This window comes from Canis lupus, chromosome 20 (genome assembly GCF_048164855.1).
Source record: "Canis lupus baileyi chromosome 20, mCanLup2.hap1, whole genome shotgun sequence".
NCBI classification, from domain to species: Eukaryota; Metazoa; Chordata; class Mammalia; order Carnivora; family Canidae; genus Canis; species Canis lupus.
Genome location: NC_132857.1, coordinates 49,095,422 through 49,117,644, shown reverse-complemented (window position 1 = coordinate 49,117,644; position 22,223 = coordinate 49,095,422). Strand labels below are relative to the sequence as shown.

General features: G+C 34.4%; 1 protein-coding gene and 1 long non-coding RNA gene across 4 annotated transcripts in view; both read left to right on the top strand.

Annotated features, from left to right (window-relative positions):
* LRP1B (LDL receptor related protein 1B) overlaps nucleotides 1-22,223 on the top strand; it is a 1,825,680-nt gene that overhangs the window by 432,241 nt on the left and 1,371,216 nt on the right. The gene's annotated exons all lie outside the window — the stretch shown is intronic.
* The window catches only part of LOC140611943 (uncharacterized), a 106,465-nt gene that overhangs the window by 774 nt on the left and 83,468 nt on the right, over nucleotides 1-22,223 (top strand). The window lies entirely within an intron of this gene.

Below are 22,223 nucleotides of genomic sequence, written 5' to 3'. Positions count from 1 at the left end.
CAGCAAGTATTTTAAGAACAGACATGTCATGATTAGCTCAGCAGAACTGTGATAAATATGGAGGGAGGCTTAAAAGCATGGAATCTGTTTGGAGACAAATAGACTTCCATTTCAGTTCCTGCTTCACTGCTTACAAGATGTGTAGCCTTGGAAAAGATGCTTCAGTTCTCCAAAATTTTGTATCTCGTCTGTGACATAAAGATAACATTTGAGTTAATGAATAGTGCCTGGCACACAGTGAGCACTAAATGGCAGCTATAAAGTTATTCTTAAAGGGAATTGGTGGAAGAACTTTACAGAAGTAGCATTGCCACAATGTGTTAGTTAAATGAATTTGAGGAGGAAAAACAATCCTTTAAACACCACCCAAATGTAAAGGCAGAGCGTCCTAACTTCCAGATTTGTCCAGGACTCAGGAGGTTCTTAAGACATAGATCATTTAGTGCTAAAACTGGGAAATGTCAGGTAGAATGGAAGGGATAATAACCCTGTATAAGGGGCTTTCCTCACATCAACTCTATGAAGAAATCTGATTATTCATAATAAACAGTAGAAATTGGGGTTCAAGCTCAGGTTTTCATGATTATAGAGGGCAAAGAATATGTTTAAATATAGTAGTTCCAGAGTCAAACTACCTATTTAAATACTGGCACAACCATCTGCCATAAATATGGCTTTCAGAATGTTGACCACTATGCCTTGGTTGTCCCTGTAAAATGAAGTTATTAATGCATTTATGCATTTTCTCATAAGTTGATGTAAGAATTAAATGAAATAGTACATAGAAGCAGCTTATATTGGTGCTTGCATCTGGTAAACTACCAAAAGAGCACATGCTATGGTTAAACAATGTATACCCTTCCACATAACCAGTATACTCCATAATATGCAGCTTTAAAATGAAAGAGTATAAGGGGCTCAATTTTATGTCCTTTGAGTTTGACTCATCAGAGGGTATTCAGTGATTATGTCTAATAGGCAACTGAGAACATGAATTTGGAGCTCAAAGGGCCAGAGATCATATAGGGATCTAGTCCATTACACTAGATAATGGTTAATGATGTGGTAAGACATGGGTGGATCCTTATAGAGAAAGGCGTGTGGTGAGAAGAGGCTACTGACAGGACAGTAATGATGTTGGGAAGAAAATATCAATTAGATAATTTCAGGCATCGAGTCTGGGATGACTACTAAGCTTATTTTTAACAGGGAGATAAAATGCAAGCTCAATATGCATTATGCATGTTATATAACGCCTAGGGGATGAAGAGGTGGGCTGCAACTGGGTAGCAGTAGGGAACAAGAAGCAATTGAACTTACATGGTTCTCTAAGGGGTTTAAGAAAAGTTTAAAGCTTAAATTTCAGATTCAAGTACCCTGGAGGGTTTTATGTGTTACACTGAATAAAATGAATTAGATAATGAAAGTATACATACTTCTTTGATAATTCAGAAGGCACTTCAAAACATTGTATTGTGTTTCAAGTTGATTTTTTTTTTAAAAACCACTGTTATAACTTTAGAAGTTCTGGTTAATAAAGCATTTTAACTGATGCCATTTTGAATAAGAGAAAAGTTAGTAAATGCAACAGAACAGAAACACAATGGAATAAAATCCCGATACGTCACGGCACTACACGTACTTTCAAAAATATTCCTGATCTAAGCATTAATGCAAATAAGTTATTCACCAAGAACATTATATTAACAATTCTTTGAGTTCACCATTTTTCATTTTCTCTCATCAAAATGGACTACTTAACTTGGCTTCTTTTTCACTGAGCCTGAATGTCTGCCAGTAAGCTATGTGTAAAATCTCTCATCAGAATCACTGAAGAACTGGAAGGAATTGGCAAAATATGAAGGAGGAAATGTTAAGTGATAGAATAGGAGTGGCAACTTCAAATATCCTTTGTAACAAAGAATTTTCATACATCAGAGTATAGCAGGATAGCTTAGGAAAAATTATTTGAGGAAATTGAGTTACTCCCCAAAACCAACATAACCAGCTCATTTACAAGTGAGCAAGGTGTGAAGCCAGTATCACCCCATTCCGTGCACCCTGGTTTATTCTACGCACGTCTTCAGCAACACCACTGGGGAAAGTGCCAAATGGGAGAATGTGATTCAGGATGAGATGATCTTAGTTGATTTTTCTGGCTGCCGAATTCATTTCAGGAGACCCAAGACAGGGTTTGGTGTGTGGGAGTTGAATGAAAGGGCTTCAAAATTAAAAATAATATCTCTCTGAAACTCAGAGAGCGAGCCAGCAAACCAAAGTGCCTTGGCACGCATCCATAATGGTGTTCTGTCTGTATTGGGAGTAATGCAAATCATCGCTGAGTTGAACGATGTTCCTGTGAAAGTTTTAATTTCATAAGGAAGAGAATTACCCATAATCATTGTGTTATTAATACATAAAAACAGACTAACATGAGCCATAGATTAACCATTGCTTTTTAATTTAACACCCTGGAGAGGGAACGCCAGGTAATTATGCTTTATCACTGAACAGTAAGCACAGATATTTGTCTTTCATGGATGTCTTTGTAACAGCTTGCAAAATCTTTAGCCAAGAGGTCCCTTTTCTAACACCTTACGTGCTATAGTATGATAGTCTGTCCTTACGTTGGGTATGATAGCTGCTTATTTATACTCTTCTAATTTTCAAAAGCCTAAGTGCAAAGATGACTTTTACTGAAAATCATAAGTAATTGTACTTATTTGAGGACATATAAGAAACATTCAGGACTACTTAGCACAGATGTTGAAAATGTTCTGTTTATCCTATTATGTATAATCAGATTAACCTTTCCTTTTGTGCTATAATTATTACACAAAATGGCAAGGTTCATTTGGTGAGACAGGGTTTTCTTTTAATGAGCTCACTTATGTAGATCTCTTGATTAAAGGAGAAATAAGAGAAATGGGAGCAATTAGTTTTTTGCCTGCCCAAGTTCTGCTAATTTGAATCAGCTAAAATTAGAGACAGGCTCAAGTGGTTTGCTTTGAACCTTAGATCACTCTCTTTATAGTTCCACAACTAACACTGTAGTTTTGCCCATAATACTTTAACCTGTATTACTGAACATTCATTTCCAAACTGGACATTTTGCTTGACTTTTCTTTTCAATAATCCATCTTACAAACAGTTTCCTGGAACAATCTGCTTAAAATATTTCTGAGTATATAACACTTCTCAAAAAACCTTTGACGGTTTCCTACTAATATATGAATTATAAATGTCTCACCTGGCAGTTAGACCTGCATATGGCAAATTCAGACTTTTCCAGAGGTTACCAATTAGCAGCCAAAGCCATCAGTCTTTGGCAAGTGTAATTCGTTTGATGTACAGAGTGGTTTTTAAAATGTTGAAAATCAGAAGAGATCTCATTTTTTAAAAAAGCACGTATTCTGGCAATATTGTTACCCGTTTCAATGAAACAATAGTCATCACTGGGAGTTTACGGTCTCCTTTACTCAGGGGAGTAGGCCATCTAGCTTGCCATAACCTCATACTCTTTCTGCCTTATACCTGGCCCACTTGACTCACATCACCTGCCTGTAGGAACTGTGATTTGCAACCCCCGACATTTACTGTTCTCCTATAAGAACCATCATTAAGCCACATTGATCTTGGCCTGTCCGTCCCTATCTCCGTGCCATTCTGCTGTGTTGCTCACCTAATGGTTAATATATACCATCATTTTAACACCCCTTCCAAGTTCTTCTGTACAAGAAGAACTATTTTTTCTGTCCTCAAGGATTATGCCTGCCTTGACCTTTCACATTTCACGTTGTCTTTGGTCATAGAACTCATTTGGCTTTGGATCGTGAAAGCAGCCTAATTCCTAATTTTCTATGTATGGTTTACTTCCCCAAATACATTATAAGCTACTTGATGATTGGGGCAATTTATCTTTTTATAAATCCAGGTAAGGTACCAAATTATATAAATAATAGGCATTCAATAAATGTTGAAAATTGAACTATACTAGGTATTCTGAATACTAGAAATCTAATTAAAAAAAACATTGCCTTTTCCAACATTACAGTCTAGCATGGAAAGACTATCTTACATGGTAAAAATTATAGGGCAATGTAATATGAAGGAGACTGTAGATTATTTTTTAAAATATTATTTATTAAATACCTAGCTTCCAGGCCCTGCTGTAAGTATTTTTCTTGAATTAATGCCTATAATTGGGATACCTGGGTGGCTCAGTGGTTTAGTGCCTGCCTTCGGCCCAGGGTGTGATCCTGCAGTCCTGGGATCTAGTCCCACGTCAGGCTGCCTGCATGGAGCCTGCTTCTCCCTCTACCTGTGTCTCTGCCATTCTCTCTCTCTCTGTATCTCTCCGGAACAAATAAATAATTTTTTTTTAAATGCCTGTAATCCTCACAATTCAGTTAGGCATGTTCTTAGGGAATTCAAGAGTATAGATACTTTCATAAGGATGTCAAGGTTACAAGTGATAGAATCAGGATGTGAACCTGGACTCTATAAGTGAAGGGGAATAAGAATGGAGTGAATTATTTGTACTGTGACTCCAAAGTGGTGGCGTCCTAGAAATGGTGGCATGTGGATTTTCTCTTGTGATAGAATCCATCACATAGAGAAGGGTAAAGCACACCAGGGCATAGTGTGGACAATAAAATTAATTTTTAAAGATTGTATTTATTTATTTGACAGAAAGCACAAGCATGGGAAAGTAGGAGTGGGAGGGGGGAGAAGCAGACTCCCCATTGAGCAGGGAGCCTGATGTGGGCTCGATCTCAAATCCCTAGGATCATGATTTGAGCCAATGGCAGATGCTTAACTGACTGAGCCACTCAGGTACCCTGACGTCAAAATTTCAATCTTAGCTGCTGATGCCATGACTAGGAAAGTCGGGAGGAGGAGAAGGTTTGAAACAGTAGGAGTTAGGGAGTACACTTTGTAAATGCATCTCAGATACCTTATTAGATTTTTTTCTTCTTTTATTCTCAATGGCTCAAATGGAACCCATAACTCCCTGAGAAAATTCTAGTTCTTTTGGCATCAGGCACAAGTTCTCCTTAAAAGCTATTAGACTCTATCAGTTAGTTTTATTTTCGTGTCCAAACCCTTTGCAGTGTTCTCTAAGTACCCGTGTTCACATGTTGGTAACTCCAGAATCTATCTTAATAGTGTTCTGTATCACACAACCGATAATACACTTATTTTATTTACTCCCATTATGAAGTCTGTTGCCAGTATTTCAAGAGTTTTTCACCAGCTTTACGGTTGTCAGACCCCCGGAAGAAGAGACTGTCTTTCCTTGTTATGGGATATGACCTTAAGAGGTGTGTGAGAGTCAAATGTCTGAAAGTTTAGTAATAGACTTCTATAAGGGGATTTGGCAAACAAAAACTATCTCAAGCTATGGTATAATTTTACCATATGTATGTGCATCATGTCTTAGATTAAAATAAAAATTAGAATACATTTCTGAAGAATTTTTAGCTCAATGTATTCTTTTAGGCCACTTGAGGTTGCAATTTTGGGAAAAAATAAATTTTAACATCAAAGATAATGCTTCCTCCATGTTTTCCTTTATTTGTTGGTTGAATATTTTCAGAGCACATGCTCTGTGATAAGTGCTGCTTTAGGCACTGGGAATATGGAATTGAATAGAATAGACAGGTTATCTGGGCTTATGAGTTTACAGTCCACTGGTGAAGACAGGCAACAAATACTAGCCTTTGCAAGGGACTTGAGTAGAATGTTGCAATAATGTTGACGGTGATGATATCTTTCTGTTGTTTTTTAATATCAGTAGAAATTTAATAACTGCTATTTTTCTTGATTAACATTTCCCTAGCAAGCTGTGTTCTTATCAAAAGTTAGATGGACGAGAGTAGTTTACCTTTAGGTTGCAGGGAAATCATGTTTAAAGCAATAACTTCAAAGTTCTCTTTAGTTCTTCACATACTAAACCACACATTAGGACCCAAACATCAGTTGCATATAGTTCCACAATATTATGTGTATTCTTTGGTTTACTGTTTTTCTTGGCAGTTTCCATAACGTACAATAAATTAATGTCAAAGAAATGTGCACTGGAGACTAAGAATATTCTTTATCCGGCCTGCCTAATAATGCTATCTTTGCTTTAGTTTTTGCCATCCCTAGTGTCAACAGTTTCATTTTTCTATTTGTGACATTTATAGAATGCAACTAAGTTCAAAATACAACAAATATCCATATTCTTGCCAAAAAAAAAAAAAAACGCTACTAAAGATGCCACTTAAAAATCTGACATTACTGAGTACATGCCAAGCACTATGCAACAGAAAATTATATAACATCTTTAAAACAGGAAATTTTGACTGGTAGACCATACCAGCATGCAAAACCATAACTTAGCACCAGAGAGGTGATCTAGGGTTGTAGCAGATTGCAGGCTAACTATTTTTTAAAAATCAAAAGTAGTTTGTCTTGGGGTTAGAAACAAAACAAGCTAAAAATAAGCATGAACATTAAATTAAGCAGCTCCAAATTGTAATCCTGACTCTCTCTTTGTACCTTTGAGTCATCAACCTTTAGGTTTACTATTAATATCATAAATGATGTGGATATTAAACAAATTAGAGCTTTTGGCAAAGAAACTATCATGTAGCGAATGCTGATAGTTTCCCTTACCTTTGGCCTGTGCTTTGCCCCTCACCCTCAACACCATGCATATTAAAATCAGCAAGGGGACTTAAAATACTGCCAAGAACCTACCCAAAGCAATCAGTCTCCAGGGATAGGGCCCGAATGAGTCTGCTTTTTAGCTCCCCAGGTGATTCTGATGTGCAGCCAGGCTTGGGAAGTACTGTTCTTTCTCTCTTCTTTCCTATGAATAGGATTTAGGGTATGTACAGAGAAGCCTCTTCTCTTCCTGTGACTTGCATAGGACTTTGATGAAGGAAAGGAGAAGCAAGTGAATTATCTCTGCTGTCCCCAATAACAGCTTCTATCTTTATATGTAGCACGACCTCTAATGTCTCATCGTATGGATTTGGAACACATGCATCAAAATAACTCTGGGTTCTAGTGAAAAGTACAAAGGATTGAGCCCAGCCCCAGATCTCCTGAATCAGAATTTCAGTATGAGTGGTGTGGGTGCAGAAATCCCATTTTTTTTTTTTTTAATTAAGCACCTTAGAGAATTTCATGCACCTAAACTTTGTGATTCACTCTTGCAAGTTAATGCCCTAAGCTTTTTTGAGTAATTTCTTTTCTTTTCTTTCTCAAATTTTCCTAACCTGGAAAAGATCTGTTGTGTGGGCACAAACATATTGTGTTTGTTACTGAATACTTTCTAATTAGAATATGATCTAGCTCAGGGAAGTAATCAGAGAAATTAAAGAAAGAGGTTCTTTAGAGTATGGAAATCTTCTAGCTATTAAAGCTCAGAGATAAGTGTATCTAATAAATAAGCCATTTATTATCTGATTGACCTAACTGGTTAAATCTTCAGAAACAAAATTAGATTCAAACATCTTTTTTGTTGTTGTTTTTTCTTTTCTTTTCTTTTTTCTTTTCTTTTCTTTTCTTTTCTTTTCTTTTCTTTTCTTTTTTTTCTTTTTTTCTTTTCTCTTTTCTTTTCTTTTCTTTTCTTTTTTTTCTTTTCTTTTATTCTTTTTTCTTTTCTTTTCTTTCCTGTGTGTATGTAGTATTCTAACAGATTTTATACTAGGTCTCACTTGAAGAGCCAGTGATCCCTTTTGGTTTCTATTTTACCAACATTTTTTTTTTTTTCCAGGAAGGCCTTCCTTGATCTTTGGATTCACAAGGCTAGCTTGCTATAGGTTTTCCAGCACCCGATGCCATGCTCATCATTTCTTATTGTTATCCCTTGTGTAATTGTCTGAACTCCCCACTAGGCAGGGAACTGTGTGAGTACACATTCTCATTTGTCTTGCTCGCCATGGTTTTTCCAGCTCTATGGGGGTTCCAAACCCCATGGAGGCACCCCTTGAGTGAATGAAAACTGCTGTAACCCCCTATGAAAAGTTTGAATGCATTTGAGAATGTAGGCACAAAGTAAGAATGTTTTCATGAGGCTACTGACCTTTAAGCATTTCTGCAGAGAAGCAGCACCTACTCCTCTAAGAGATAAATTATAGTCATTCTATGTAGCAGTATTATACCTCTTCACCACATTTGGCGATGTTCGGGTTTTTGTCATTTAATCTTCTACTGGTTTTGAGTGCCATTTGTAGCCACTTTTATGTAAATTGTACCAATTGTTTCTTGTAGAAGAAAATCCTTAGTTCTGTAGTCTTATTGATTCTTGATTTTTTTTTTCCCCAAGCATATTTGATGTTCAGGCAGCTAGAACAAACTGACACAGCCTGAGTTGTGTATACATGCAACATTACCAATAAAGCTTAAGGGATCTAGGAAGTAACCAGGTAGCTAAGCCCTGTATTGCATTACCAATTTTGCTATCATCTTTTATGAGAAGCATTTTAATACATTGTTTCTTTTCATATTTCAATTTCTTTTTTAAAAGATTTTATTTATTTATTCATGAGAGACACAGAGAGAGAGGCAGCGACACAGGCAGAGGGAGAAGCAGGTTCCCTGAGGGGAGCCCAATGTGGGACTTGATCCTGGGACTTCAGGATCACATCTGCCTGGGCCAAAGGCAGACGCTCAACTGCTGAGCAACCCAGGCATCCCCACATTTCAATTTCTATCCTTACTTTCCAAGACTTTTTTAGGTAACCTATTTTTTAAAATAAATCATCATCCCTAAACACATGTCAAATGTAACAAGCGTCATATTTACCACCCTTTTCCAGAACACTAAAAGAGCAAATGAGATTGAAGCTAATACCTCTGAGAAAGAAATGCTGGATTAATTCGGTGACTTACTGTGTTTTATGATCCTTAGTTTACATACCATTAGCTAATAGTCCAGCAAGCACACCTTCATTTTTAAGCTTAAGTGTGAGGGCTGACAAATTTTATGCTGATTACTGTATTTATTTTTGGATAACTAAAATAAAGTAAAAAAGAATTGGCCAAGTTGTATTAACTACAAACTTTTAATCTTGAAAGAATGCCATGTTAAATATTTTAATATAACAGTCAAAGTGGAAAACCGTTATGTGTAATGTTTAAGCATGTCGATTACCAAAAAGAAAAAAATATACATATATACTTATTTATAAAACTGGCTGCCTTTGAAAGTAAGAAAGCTTGATCCATGCCAGAATGTTATATCAATCAGTTTTTATTTTTTAGAAGTCTAGTTCTACAACACACACAAAAATTTTTCATAAAATTACTTATTATTGATTTTTTGTCTGAATGTCTCCTTTAATTGCTATTGCCTATTTATTACTGTGCGGTAAACCATTAATTTGTATCTTTGAATATCTCATTCAAATATGACAACAGTCATCCATGTCCCCTCTCAGTTGTTGTGACTAAACCAAGTTATACATATTTAGTTTCTTAATCTTCCCTCATAATTGAATCTCTCCAGCTGCTAAATTATTGAGGTTCCTTCAATTTGTCTGCTAAGAAATGGTGTGTGTGGGGGAATTGATGTATTATGTCTTCATTGTCTTCTTAAATTGCAAAATGAAGATTGAAATTTGACTGTGTACAGCTATATTTTTGGTGAAGTTTCTAGTGTTCAGAGTTCTGAGCTTTCATTTGCCCACTGCCATCCATTAATAATTTAAAGCACCCAGAATGCTGAGCCAGAATTAATAATGTGGAATTAAAAATCTTGATTAAAATACAATGTAAAGTTTAAAGCAAGAATACAAGGTATATTTTGGTTTTGGTTGCAGAATTATTTTTATATAATAATTCCAATAATTGAGAATAATGTTTAATTTCTGTTTTATATCGTGACTATTTGATGATTTTATGTATTTCTTTGACATTATTACTTTATTACACATTCATATTTATGTTTTAAACATCAAAATACCCTGTGCTAGATTCTGACTTTATTTTGGCAATATTATACTAATACTTTAAACTTTTTTAGTATCAGTTTGCCTTTTTTTCAGGGTTATACTGAGTCTTAACTTCAATAGAGAGGGGAAGAAATTAATAAAATTGACCTAAAACATGTATACAAATAGACCTTGAGTTGTGTTCTCAGATTTAAAATATGGATATATATCTCAAAGGGCATTTGTGAATTATAGATTTATAAAGAACAAGATTTAGATATAAGGAATATTTCCTTTTTCAAAAGGTGGGAACATATGTAGCTTAAGGACTATCTTATTTATTTCAATCTATAAACAAAATTTTTGTTTGTAAACTGGAAGCTACTCAATTTATAGTACAAAATGAATAGAAGAATATATAAGCTACATCTAATTTTTCCCTAGAATTTGACAGTAACTGAGTCACTATAACATTGGATCAATAATTTTTACAATATTTACAACAGACCTTGGTCCTGGGCTTGTATATGACATTTAGGACTTCAATATGTGTTTATTTTTTAACATTGTAGCAGCATTAACATTATTAAGCAAATAAGGACAATTGAGGAGGTGGTCATTGTTTAAGGCAGTCCATTCTAATCTGTAGAGAACTGAGACCCGATTCAAATCACAGTTCCAAGAGCATGGTAATGGCAAGTTATAACTGCTAAGATTTAGTCTCCTCAACTTCAAAGTGGGGGCAATAATACATTATAAATTCATTGTGAAGATTAAATAAATTTGTACAAATTAGTCTTTATTCGTTATGCAGTTTTTCAAATGATGAGAAAGATCTTAACGTAAGTTAGGTTCCATGGTAAATAGTATAGTTGCAGACAATTATACTCAATGGAAATAATATGACATAATAATCTTCTGTAGGAAAAAATAAACTACGCACAAGAAAGAGACAGTTTGCATGGTGCAAACCCAGGTATGTAGAGTCCATAGGCCATTGTAGACAATCATTCCCGCATGTGCCAATGCTAGTCTTAAATAATCAAACATTGTTTCTTAAAGTGTTGTAGAATGGAAAACTTTGAGTAGTGTTGTTTTACTTATCCAATCTGCTGAAACGGACTTAGGAATTAAAAAAAAAAAAGAAAGAACTATCAGAAGGAATATCAAAGATGATGAGTGTGCAGAAAAAAGTCTATGAAAAATTATTCACCAAGAAAAATAAAAGGCAGAGATGAGATGTAATCATCTGCAGAAATGTGAGGCCCAGAAAAGAAGTAACAAGATGCTTTTCTCATCTATTGTCATTTAATATCTCCTTTCCTGTTCAAATTTTATGAGAATTGTATCTTTATGCTCATTGTGGTTTTTAAAGAGCACCACTTGTTCCCTAAGGATGTCTAAGAGAGAAGATTACGCTATTTTTCTTTGTTTTTCAGGAACAATTCAATGGTAATGAGCCCACATTCTCAGTATGTAATTTTAGGAACTTCCTAATCATGTAGACCCAGGACAAGCATGAGGTCAAACAAATGATTTCAAATCCTGAATTTATCGCTACTCATCCAATTTTATCTCCCATATCTATAAATTATGAAAGAGAGTAGGATATTTGGGATAAGCTAATGATTTATACATAAGAAGCTCTTAGAACAGAGCCTGGCATATTAAGCCCTGGAACAGGTTTGCCGCACTCTGTCCAGGTTACCAGGTCAGGCTCACTCCCAGTCCCCACTGTCCATGATGCTTCCTTTGGCCAGGCCTTGTTCAGTGTCCTCCCCATTTTCCTCCCAATGATCTGCATTTCGCTTCCCCCCCAAGGCCCAGCCTTTTCTAGTCTGAGAAGCAGGTAGGGGAAGGGAATGCTCACAAGGACCATGGAAGTTATAGAACACTATACACTGGAATGATGAATAGGAATTTGTCAAGCGGAAGAGAGAATAGGAGCAAGGACTTACAAGGGTAGGGAATAATTTATGCAAAGAATCTGTGTTGAACAAGAACATGGAGAATTCATAGGTTAGTGCACTTTAACTTTAAAGTGAAAGGTAAGAACAAGAGATAACGCAGGGCAGAGATCATAGAGAACCATGCACGTCATTGATATGGATACTCCTTTTATCCTGAAAGATTTGCAGTCATTGACTGAATTTAGGTAGAAGAGTTTATCAAATGTCTGTTTTAGAAAAATTACTCTTAGTTGCTTTGTAGAAAAATCAATTGAGATGGCATTTTCATTAATCTAAGTGAGGAAAGATGACCTGAACCAAGGCTCTGACAGGGGAGATAGAGAATTCAGATAATATAGTGGTTGACAGCATATCTAAAGGAAGAGAGGAGGAGTCAGAGATAATGACCATATTTTCAGGTGGGAAAATGGGTTAACGTTTATAATATTTGCAAAGATATCAACTCTGGGACAGGGAGCAGACTTATGCAGAAGATCATGATTTCCGTGTTAGAAATACTGAATTCAAGTTGACTGTATGATATTCATAGGGAGACATCCAAGCATAGAAAGGATACAAGATTTTGAAGTTCAGAAGACCTTGTGTTAAAAATAGACTTTGGGGAGGAAATAGAAGCTTGTAAATAAAAAAAAAAATATACCGGTTGCCTGAAAACAAAATTGAATACAACCAAAAGCATATATCCAAGCATTCCAATGAACAGAGTAATTAAGAGTTTGAAATGCTGTTAAGAAATCCAGTAATTTGAGTACCTGAATGTGTTCTGGTGTATTTATTTATTTAATTTTTTTACAAAAGACAAAGGTTTACTATTCATAATACATAAGGAAGTCTCATAATACAGTAACAAAAAGACAAACAGCCCAGCACAAACACAGGCAAGAGTATGAACAAGTAACTCTTAAGAGAAGCAATACAAATACACAACATTTTTATCGATAAAGAAATAGAAATTAAACAAGATTTCTTTTCTTTGAATTCAGGGAGGTAACAATTTAAGCCACTGCTAACGTTGTTCTGGTGTATTTAGAGTCAGTATCCTGCACTACAGGGATTAATTATCTCCGGGCATATACTTTGACTTCCTCAGGACTAGTATCATGCCTTATTCTGTGGTAGGCCTCAAAGTATCCAGCAAAATGCCTTGTGACATATATATGTGTGCATGTTGACTGGCAAATTTTCTTTTTCTTCTAACTTGAGCAGAAAAGGGATTCTGCTTCCATCTGGTCACTGGAAGAGTTTAGCCGACAACCACTGAGTCACAGAGCCATAAATTCTAGGACTAAATCAAAGTGAAATGAGAAAATATTTCAAGTTTCCATATGCTCCTATACTGAAATTCAATATAGAGGTACATATTTTCCCCTTTCCCCAAATAGAGGAGTCATTCCCAGTTATCTGGTATTTTCAGCTGCCCTCTCATATGAGTATAAATGGACCATGTTAATGAATACCTGCTAGACAATTTTTTAGATGAAATCAACAGTAATAAAGTTCTTTCAGCAATTACTACCATTTTCTTTGAACCTTTGGTTTCCCAAGGTTTTATTTCAGAAATCATTTTTTCATCTATTTAATATTCCATTCTTAGAAATTAGAGCATCAATAAATTGCTGTTGGCTTTCCTTTGAATTAAATTATGTTCACTCTTAGAATGTATTTTTCCCTCCATTTGTCTCATGTGTTCTTGATGATGTACCTCATAGAAAAACTCACTATAATAGGAAGGAGGCACCTTGGAGAAGGAAAAGAATATACCATTTCATTCCATTTTGTGTAAGTAAGCCAACTGAATACAAATGAACTCTGAATGAAACTGCCAGCAACTGTTTGCTTTTGTTTGATTAAAACTTATTTCTAGAACTTAATATTTAATATCAGAATTTGGCACAAATGTAATACCAGAGTTCAGTATCAGAATTAGAATTCTGCCATTTTTAGGCTCAAAAATAATTATGACATTTTCAAAGAGTAAAGTCCCTAGTTATTGACGTCAACTATGCAAATCTATACCATGGTTACCTAGCATAGTATTTCTTAATTTATTTGCAGTTGACTCCAATTTTACCTGACCTTCTTCCACTAAAAACCAGATTGTAAAATTGAGATACAAACTAATGTTGGAAAAGAGTAGAGTCCTAATGACCAATTTATTTATACTTTCAATTACATATATAAATTTATAGATGTCATTCTTTCTCTGGATTTGGCATATTTTTCCTTGTAGAAATACAATTAACTTGAACATATGGGACACTTATACCACAGCATGGACTAAAAAATTCAAAAGGACATAATTGGAATACCGAGAAACAGCATGCTTGTATAAGCATAGTAAAAATTCAAGAAAATAATTTTAGCCTAATTTATGTTCTAAACATTTAAAAGACGAAGTTGATGGAGAAAACCATTGGAATTCAAACTTTTGCCTTCAAGTTATGTATTGAAATTCATTGATAAAGCAATCCTTGTAAAAGCATAAATCAAATGTATAAAATCGGAAAGAATGCAATGAAATAATGGCAGAAATTCCATTTTTCCTATTGCATTACTATGGTTACCTTGTGAAAGACACAAAGCCTTTTTAAAATTAAAGTCTTCCAAGTGTTTACAAAAGTAGATAATGCTCTTAATACCTCCATATTTTATATTTACTGTGGCTATCAAAAATCGTATGGAAATTTACATTTCAATCAGTCTTTTATACTAGAGACAGGGATGATATTTTCATAATAAATTTTCACAGCTGGTTTAAAAATAAGTCAGGTGACATGTTTATTCTATTGCTAAAATACACATTTTTGAAGTTGAAAAACTCTGCTGGTTTAAAATATAAAGGTTTACTGAATTAAACTTTGATCGAAGGAAGTTTTCTAAGTTTTTTATGAGAAATACTACATTTCTAGCATTAATTGGAGCCATTCACAACATAAAATGGAAGAAAATAGCCTATTATATATAATTTTAAATCTGGATTTTAAGGATCTCAAGCTGTTTATCATTGTAGTGAGTTTTGTTTTCCTAAATAGATTCCCTTATCTACATATAACATATATAAGCAAGTGATGCACAACAAAAGTAATAGATATTTATTGCAGGATACAGATCATGTATGTGTTTGTGATTGATGTGTATACATTATTTTCAGCCTTATCTATATATGCAGAGTAGAATGTGTTTGTTTTTTCTGGAGCTGTGTGATTAAGTGGGGACAGGATAGTCTTTTGAGGCAAACTGACCTTAATTTGAATCCTGGATCTGCTACTTACTAGCTAGTTAATCTGGAGAAATTACCTATCCTTTCCAATGATCCTTATATATAAAAGTGAATAAATCCTTAGCTAGATTGTATGGTGAGAAAGTGATGATACATGCAGAGTGCTGAGAATAGTGGTTAGCACATATAATGCATCTTATTTGTGTATGCAAATATGACTTCTGGGATCAAGGCAAGTAATAACAGAAGTTAGTTTTTGCAACACCCATAGTTAGGCCAGGAAATTCCTTAGGGAAGAATTAGGTTGCAAAGAGAGTGAGACACTTTAATAGTATCTATAGTAGATTCTGAGTGTTATTTATTTATTTTTTATTTTTATTTTTTTTTTAAAGAGAACTAACAAGGGAGAAGGAACTGGAAATAATCAACAGGCAAGACATGATCTTGAATATATACTGGGTAATGGTTTTGGTTGAAGAAGGTGGTAAATTAAGAATTTATCCATCATTTAGTAGATTAGAATTTTATCATTATTTGCCCATGGCGGGTAGAGGTCTAGGAGGTGTTTGACAGCAACATTTCTTTCCATGGCCTCTTGATTGAAACATTTTTTGAAACATAGGTATAATGGCTTTGTGAAGTCAATGGTTCTAGAAAAGTAAATTTCTAACAAAATGACAGTGTAACTGTGGTTTCTAGATCAGATGAAATGAGTTGAAATTCTCACAGTAGTATAGCCTAGTTGTTAGACACTCCATAAATTAAATTCCATGTGACCCAGTATCTTTAGTTATAAAATGAGATATGTACTTTCACTTTCATCATTATTGTGAAGATTAAATGATGACTTCTGTCTTTGGGTTGCTTTGGCTCAAATTCCTGTGGCACTCATTAACTCTTATTTGATTTTGGAAAAGTAACTTAACATTTGTGCCTCATGTTTTGTGTGTTTTATTTTCCATCCTACAAAATTGAGATATTAATAGCACATACCTAATGTAGTAAGGATTAAATGCGTAAGTCAATATAGAGCCTTTAGACAAATGTTTGGGACCTATTTCATGCTTAATAGCTATAGATGCTATTATTAATACAAACACATGAAGAGATCATATACTATGTGTATGTCATAGGTGTGTGAGAACATCTAGATATGTGTGTATATGAGTATATGTATATGTACAAATTGGAACTAAACCATTTGTGTTAGGAAGAAAATCGACAAAAGAAAAATTGAAATTCTTATGTTATACATTACAGTGTTTTTACAGAGAACTTGGATACAGAGTACCCAGCAGTCAAGTGCCTCTGTTTAAAAATGCCTACATTCCTGTATCATTTACTGACTCTGCTTTAAATCTCTGAACCATGAACTGTAAATATGCCAAGTCAGTCCTAAGCCAGAGATCCTACTATTGAAGTTTAATTGGTAGAATTGATCATTTCAGACTCTTTTAGCATTCTCTTTAAGAATTGGTGAAATGCTTTACAAAGAAAAAAAATATTGGTCTATATCTCATAGATAGAAATGAAATTATATTATCAGAGATTAAATGCAGGCATAGAACAGGAGAGATTTACAATCAATCTGTTGATACATTACTCTTTTACTTTTAAAAAATAAAAAATAAATTAAAATAAATAAAATAAAATAAAATAAAATAAAAAATAAAATAAAATAAAAATTTCCCCTAACTTTTTATGGTCAAGGGCCAACAGCTATGGGAATCAAAATATTATAAAAGTGTCAAATAATTTAAGATCTTTTCTGATGAAAACTATAAGTGTAATGCATGACTGTAGTAAAATAACAATGTAGAATTACTTTCTCATAAATTTTGAAACAATTTATCTTTAAAGTGAGAATGTTTTGCTTATTAGTCTCACAAAATTGTTATATTAAATAATCATATGCATTATATATATAATTATTCTACTTTTTAAAAAAAAGGATTTTATTTATTTATTCATGAGAAACAGAGAGAGAGAGGGAGAGACATTGGCAGAGGAAGAAGCAGGCTCCCTTGCAAGGAGCCCTATGCAGGACTCAATCACTGATCCCGGGATCATGCCCTGAGTCAAAGGCAGACGCTCAACTGCTGAACCACCCAGGTGTCCCTATATAATTATTTTAAAATCAAATTTTCACTAAGAAAATCTAGAAAGTCTTAAGTTTGGTGGACTATATTGTCCCAACTATGACTTCCCTCATTATGAAAAACTAGAACTAAAGTTCAGGACTGAGTTTTGCTGAGTATTTTCTTCCCTAGGTCCATTATGTATTAGAATAAAGGGGTACCTGGGTGGCTAGTTGGCTAAGCGTCTGACTTCAGGTCAGGTTATAATTTCAGGATCCTGAGATGGAGCCCCATCAGGGAGCTTATCGCTCAGTGGGGGGTCTGCTTGTCCTTCTGCCCCGATCCCTGCTCATGTTCTCTTTCAAATCAATCAATCAATCAATCAATCAATCAGTCAATCAATCAATCTAGGTAGCTAGCTAGCTAGCTGTCTTTAAAAAAATGAGCAGAGTGAACACTGGGACAAATAGAGTTAGTGTGACATTTAATCATAGGTAGAGTGTTGATTGTTGTTGTTTTTAATCAACATATTTAGAAAACATGAATTCTTTGAGGTAATGACAGAAGCCTTTTTTCTCCCAATTCAGAGAGAAACACATGGCATGATAGATAATCTGTGAGCATTAATAGTAGTGGTCCATTGCTGACAACTACCACAGACACCCATAAGGCCATGAGATTACTAAAATTCCCTATAAAATAATATTTGCATTGTAGGCCATTATTACAGCTAGCAATATGTATATATACCAAACAGCAGTTTATGGGACACAGGGGTAGTCTTCAAAATATAATCAGAATTATTAATACTGGATTGGCCCATTTAAGTATTTTTTTGTTTCTGCATTTATATTTCCTATATGTTGATACCATCACATGACATATGACATTTATACTATTAAAGTGAATTATAATGTTTTTCATATTTCATATTTCATTTTTATATTTCAAGAACCTTATTTTGGAATAGTTAAAATATCTTGTTCTGAAAATCAGATGTAAGGTTTTACTTCTATAGGAGATTAAGAAAAATATATAATGGTAATGAACAAACTCTTAGATGACAGTTCAAAGAGTCATAAATTTAGTGTGAGCCTTAAAAAATATATTCTGGTGATTCTTGATTCTAGATATAACTGAATCATTCTATTCGATTTTTCCTTGTGGAAAACATTTGATGCTTACCTGAACTTGTTTGGATAAATGCACTGTATTTATTTAAATATTTTACAATACTCTTTTCACCGAAGTTTACTATAAGTATTATTTATAAATAGTTGAAAACAATTATCTTTGAGGAAATCATGGATCAAGAAGCAACACATGGCTGGGGGAGATCAAGCAGGGTGTCAGCAGATTGGTTTCTTCTGGAGGCTCCTGGGACAAATCTGTCACTTGTGTCTTCCAGATCCTAGAATTACTTTCATTCTTTGGTTTAAGTATTATTTGGCTACTATCATTCTTTGGTTTAAGGTTGTGCACCAGTCTGATCTCTGCTTCTGTCATCACATTGCTTTCTCCTCTGTCTAATCTTTCTACATCCCTGTTATTAGGATTTTTGTGATTACACTTGGCTCATCCAAATAATACAGGAAAATATCTCCATCATAAACTCCTTAACTTAATCTAATCTCCAAGATCCCTTTTGCCATTAATATATTTACAGGTTCCAGAAATTGGATATCTTTGGGGTCCTCGAAAAGGCATTATTCAGCCTAGCACACTCTATTCTCTAGATCCCAAATATTTACACCCATCCACGCAAAATATATTCAACTAATCCAAACATTCTCAAAAGCCTCAATCCATTACGTCATCAACCCAAAGTCTAAAATCTCATCTAAATATTCTGTATGTTGGCAAATTGAACACCAATAAAAAATAAATATATTATAAAAAAATCATCAGTTAAAAAGACCCAAATTTATCATCTAATTCAGATATAATTGAGACTCTTTGTATGATCCATCCTGGGGCAAAATTACTCTCCATCTGGGACCTGTGAAACTAGAAAGCAGGTTATCTCTTCCAAAAATTTGTGAACATTCCTATTTAAAACAGGAGAAAACAAAAGGATTAAAAACAAAAAGAGTCACTGGTCCCAAGCAATGTAGAAATACTAGTAGTAAACTCCATTAGGTTTCAAGACCTGGAATAATCTGTGGCTCTTGGTTCCATCTGGGCCCACAGCTCTGCCCTTTGAGCTATTCTTCCTTTTCCTTGAGGAGTAGTGTATGTTGTAATTGATTAATTCTATTAACTCATTTTTTTTAACCTTAATAATTTTGGTAGCTTAACCACCTTTCTTCATTTTGTCCTGTCTCTGTCCCTTTTAGTTTAAGCTGGCAGAGTTTCTGCTGACATATCCTCAAGGACCTTGTGGGTCTCCCATGTATATCACAGGGATTCACTCCATTAGACAAGGGGCTCCTCAAAGGATCTTTCCTGAATAATCCCATCTCTCTCTGGCTTCTGCTGAGATGGCTGAGCCACAAGCCTAATCTCTTTAAAGAGTCCTCTGTGTGCTTTTATACTCTGCAAATTTGATCCTTTCAAGGCACTAGCAAAAGCCACACCCTTGGCTTTCTCTTCTAGAGCACACTTTCCTGGCAGCGAATCTCCTAATTTTAGCATCTCTGAAATCAGGTTAAGCTGATGATTTTCCAAATCTTAAGCACTGGTTCTGTTTCGCTAAATAATTTTCTCCTCAGCTTATCTCTTTCATTTTATGTTTTTTAATATAAACAGCAAGAAAAAACAAGGCACACCTTCAATACTTTGCTTGAAAATCTACTCTGCTTAATATGCAGGTTCATTGCTTGTAAGTTCGGTTTCCATATAACCGTAGGGCACAATATACCTACAGCTCCTGCCTCTAAATAACAAGAATCTTCTTTTTTTTCCGATTTCAATAACATGTCCTTATTTCCTTCTCAGCTCTCACCAGAAGCACATTTAATATCTATATTTCTATGAACAATTTGTTTTTGATGATTTATGTATTCTCTAAGATGCAGTTTTTCTCTACTATGCTCCTCACTTCTTTCTGAGTCTTTACCACCAGTGTCTTGAACATACTTATACTAGAAGTTTGTTCAAGAAAACGGAGGTTTTTTCTGTCATGTTTCTCAAAATTCTTCCATCTTTTTCCCACTACCCAATTCTAAAGCCACTTCCATGTTTTTAGGTATTTATTTGTTTCGTTTTGTTTTGTTTTTATTTGTTTTGTTTTGTTTTTAGGTATTCTAGCAGCACCCCACTTTTAGATACAAAAATCTGTATTAGCTTTGGTTCTGGACACTCCAGGGGAGAAATTTTATCCTGTTTTTTTCAGTTTCAGGGGCCTCCCAGGGTTCTTGGGTTTGTGCCCTTATCACACATGCAGAATGCAAAGAGCAATAGAGTTTCCTGTCCACATTTTCCCAAGAAATAATTTTAAATAAGTAATAAACCAAATACTAAGTCTGACTACAAAAAAAGGGGGGATGAGGAGGTAGCAGGGAGGAGCTACTGTAAAATTAAGTTTATTGTTATTCTTATAATATATATTAAATAAGAGATTGCAGATTAAAAAAATAACCCTCTCATGTGACTTTCATATTTAAAACAGTTTAGCATTTTCCTAAGGCACAGGGAAGCAGTACTTCTATTATATGTCCCACTAAATGTATTACCAAATCAACTAAGTCATATAAGAAAATGCTCCTATCACAAAAATCTCAAAGCAAGTTGTAGGCGATTATGCCATTTTGAAAGTACGTGTGTACTTTAACAGTTTCCTAATCAGTCGGTCTTTTTCTGGCATTGAGCCTGGTTATGTGAAATTTGAGGGAAAGTTTTACATTTGTTCTGTGAGGTGTATTTTATGAAAAGGAGTATTATTAGAGCTGAACCAAAATAGAACTACTGTATTAATGGAGATTAGGTTATTTTTATCATACTTCTTTTTAACTTATGAATGTCAGGTCCATTATTAATATTACATATCAACAGAGTAATTATAAGGTCAATTGCATAGTGCTTTCCTAGAAATCCTTTTATATCATCTACTTCTGATTTTTCCAACATCCACTTGTCTGATTTATCTAAAACTGTTTTTCTAACAGACTAAATAGTAGTCATAAGCAATGTTAGTTGATGAAAACTTGGTCTAAGAAGATTACAGGTAGTATTGCTTTTTACATCTCAATAGTCTTTTGGCATTCCAGTCCATTTCCATCTCCATTTTCTTTCAAGAAATTATATCCTCAAATGTGAAGGAGCACCCAGCACTATTAAGGCACCAAATTGAACACACACATACTTTTTTCCCCCTTCTTTCTTCACTCTGATTCTTACTTTTATCTGCTTTTGCTTCTGAATTCTTCCTTCATCTAAACCTGAAAGGAAGTAACCAGGTTAGAGAGAACAAGCATTGAGAGTACAAAGACAGTGATGTCAAAGAGATGTTGTTAATCCCCCACACAGCCTGGCTGTGTTGAGGACATCTCTCATTGTGTAGTTGAAAATTGGAAATATCTATGAGTTTATTACAACTCTTCTTTCCCAAATTCTATTGAATTGAAGGAGAGTAGGAAGCTTAAAAATGGTAGGATTTGGGAGATCATTTAATTTAATCCTCTGCTGTTGTAGAAGGAATCCAGGGACTTGCCCAAAATAGCACCAGTACTGGAATGTGAGAGTAATAATTCAATTGGGTCTTTACACCACACTGTATATTCTCAGTCAAGAATAAAATAAACTTTGTTCAGATGCTCCACCTTAGAAGATTTTGTTTCTATATCTTACCTTCAGGTAATCCAAATGTCCTATATGCAACAACAATTTATTAGTGATCAATCTTAAAACACACATAAGGATAGAATATAAAATTAAGGAAAATAATAAATGATAAAATCATAAATTATTAAAATCTAGAGTTTTTTCTTCTACATTATTTGAAAAGCTCTAGGGTTAATTTATTATTATTCTATCAGCTGTGTTCCCCAAACTCACAATTCCTAAAGTTTAAAATATTATGAAATAC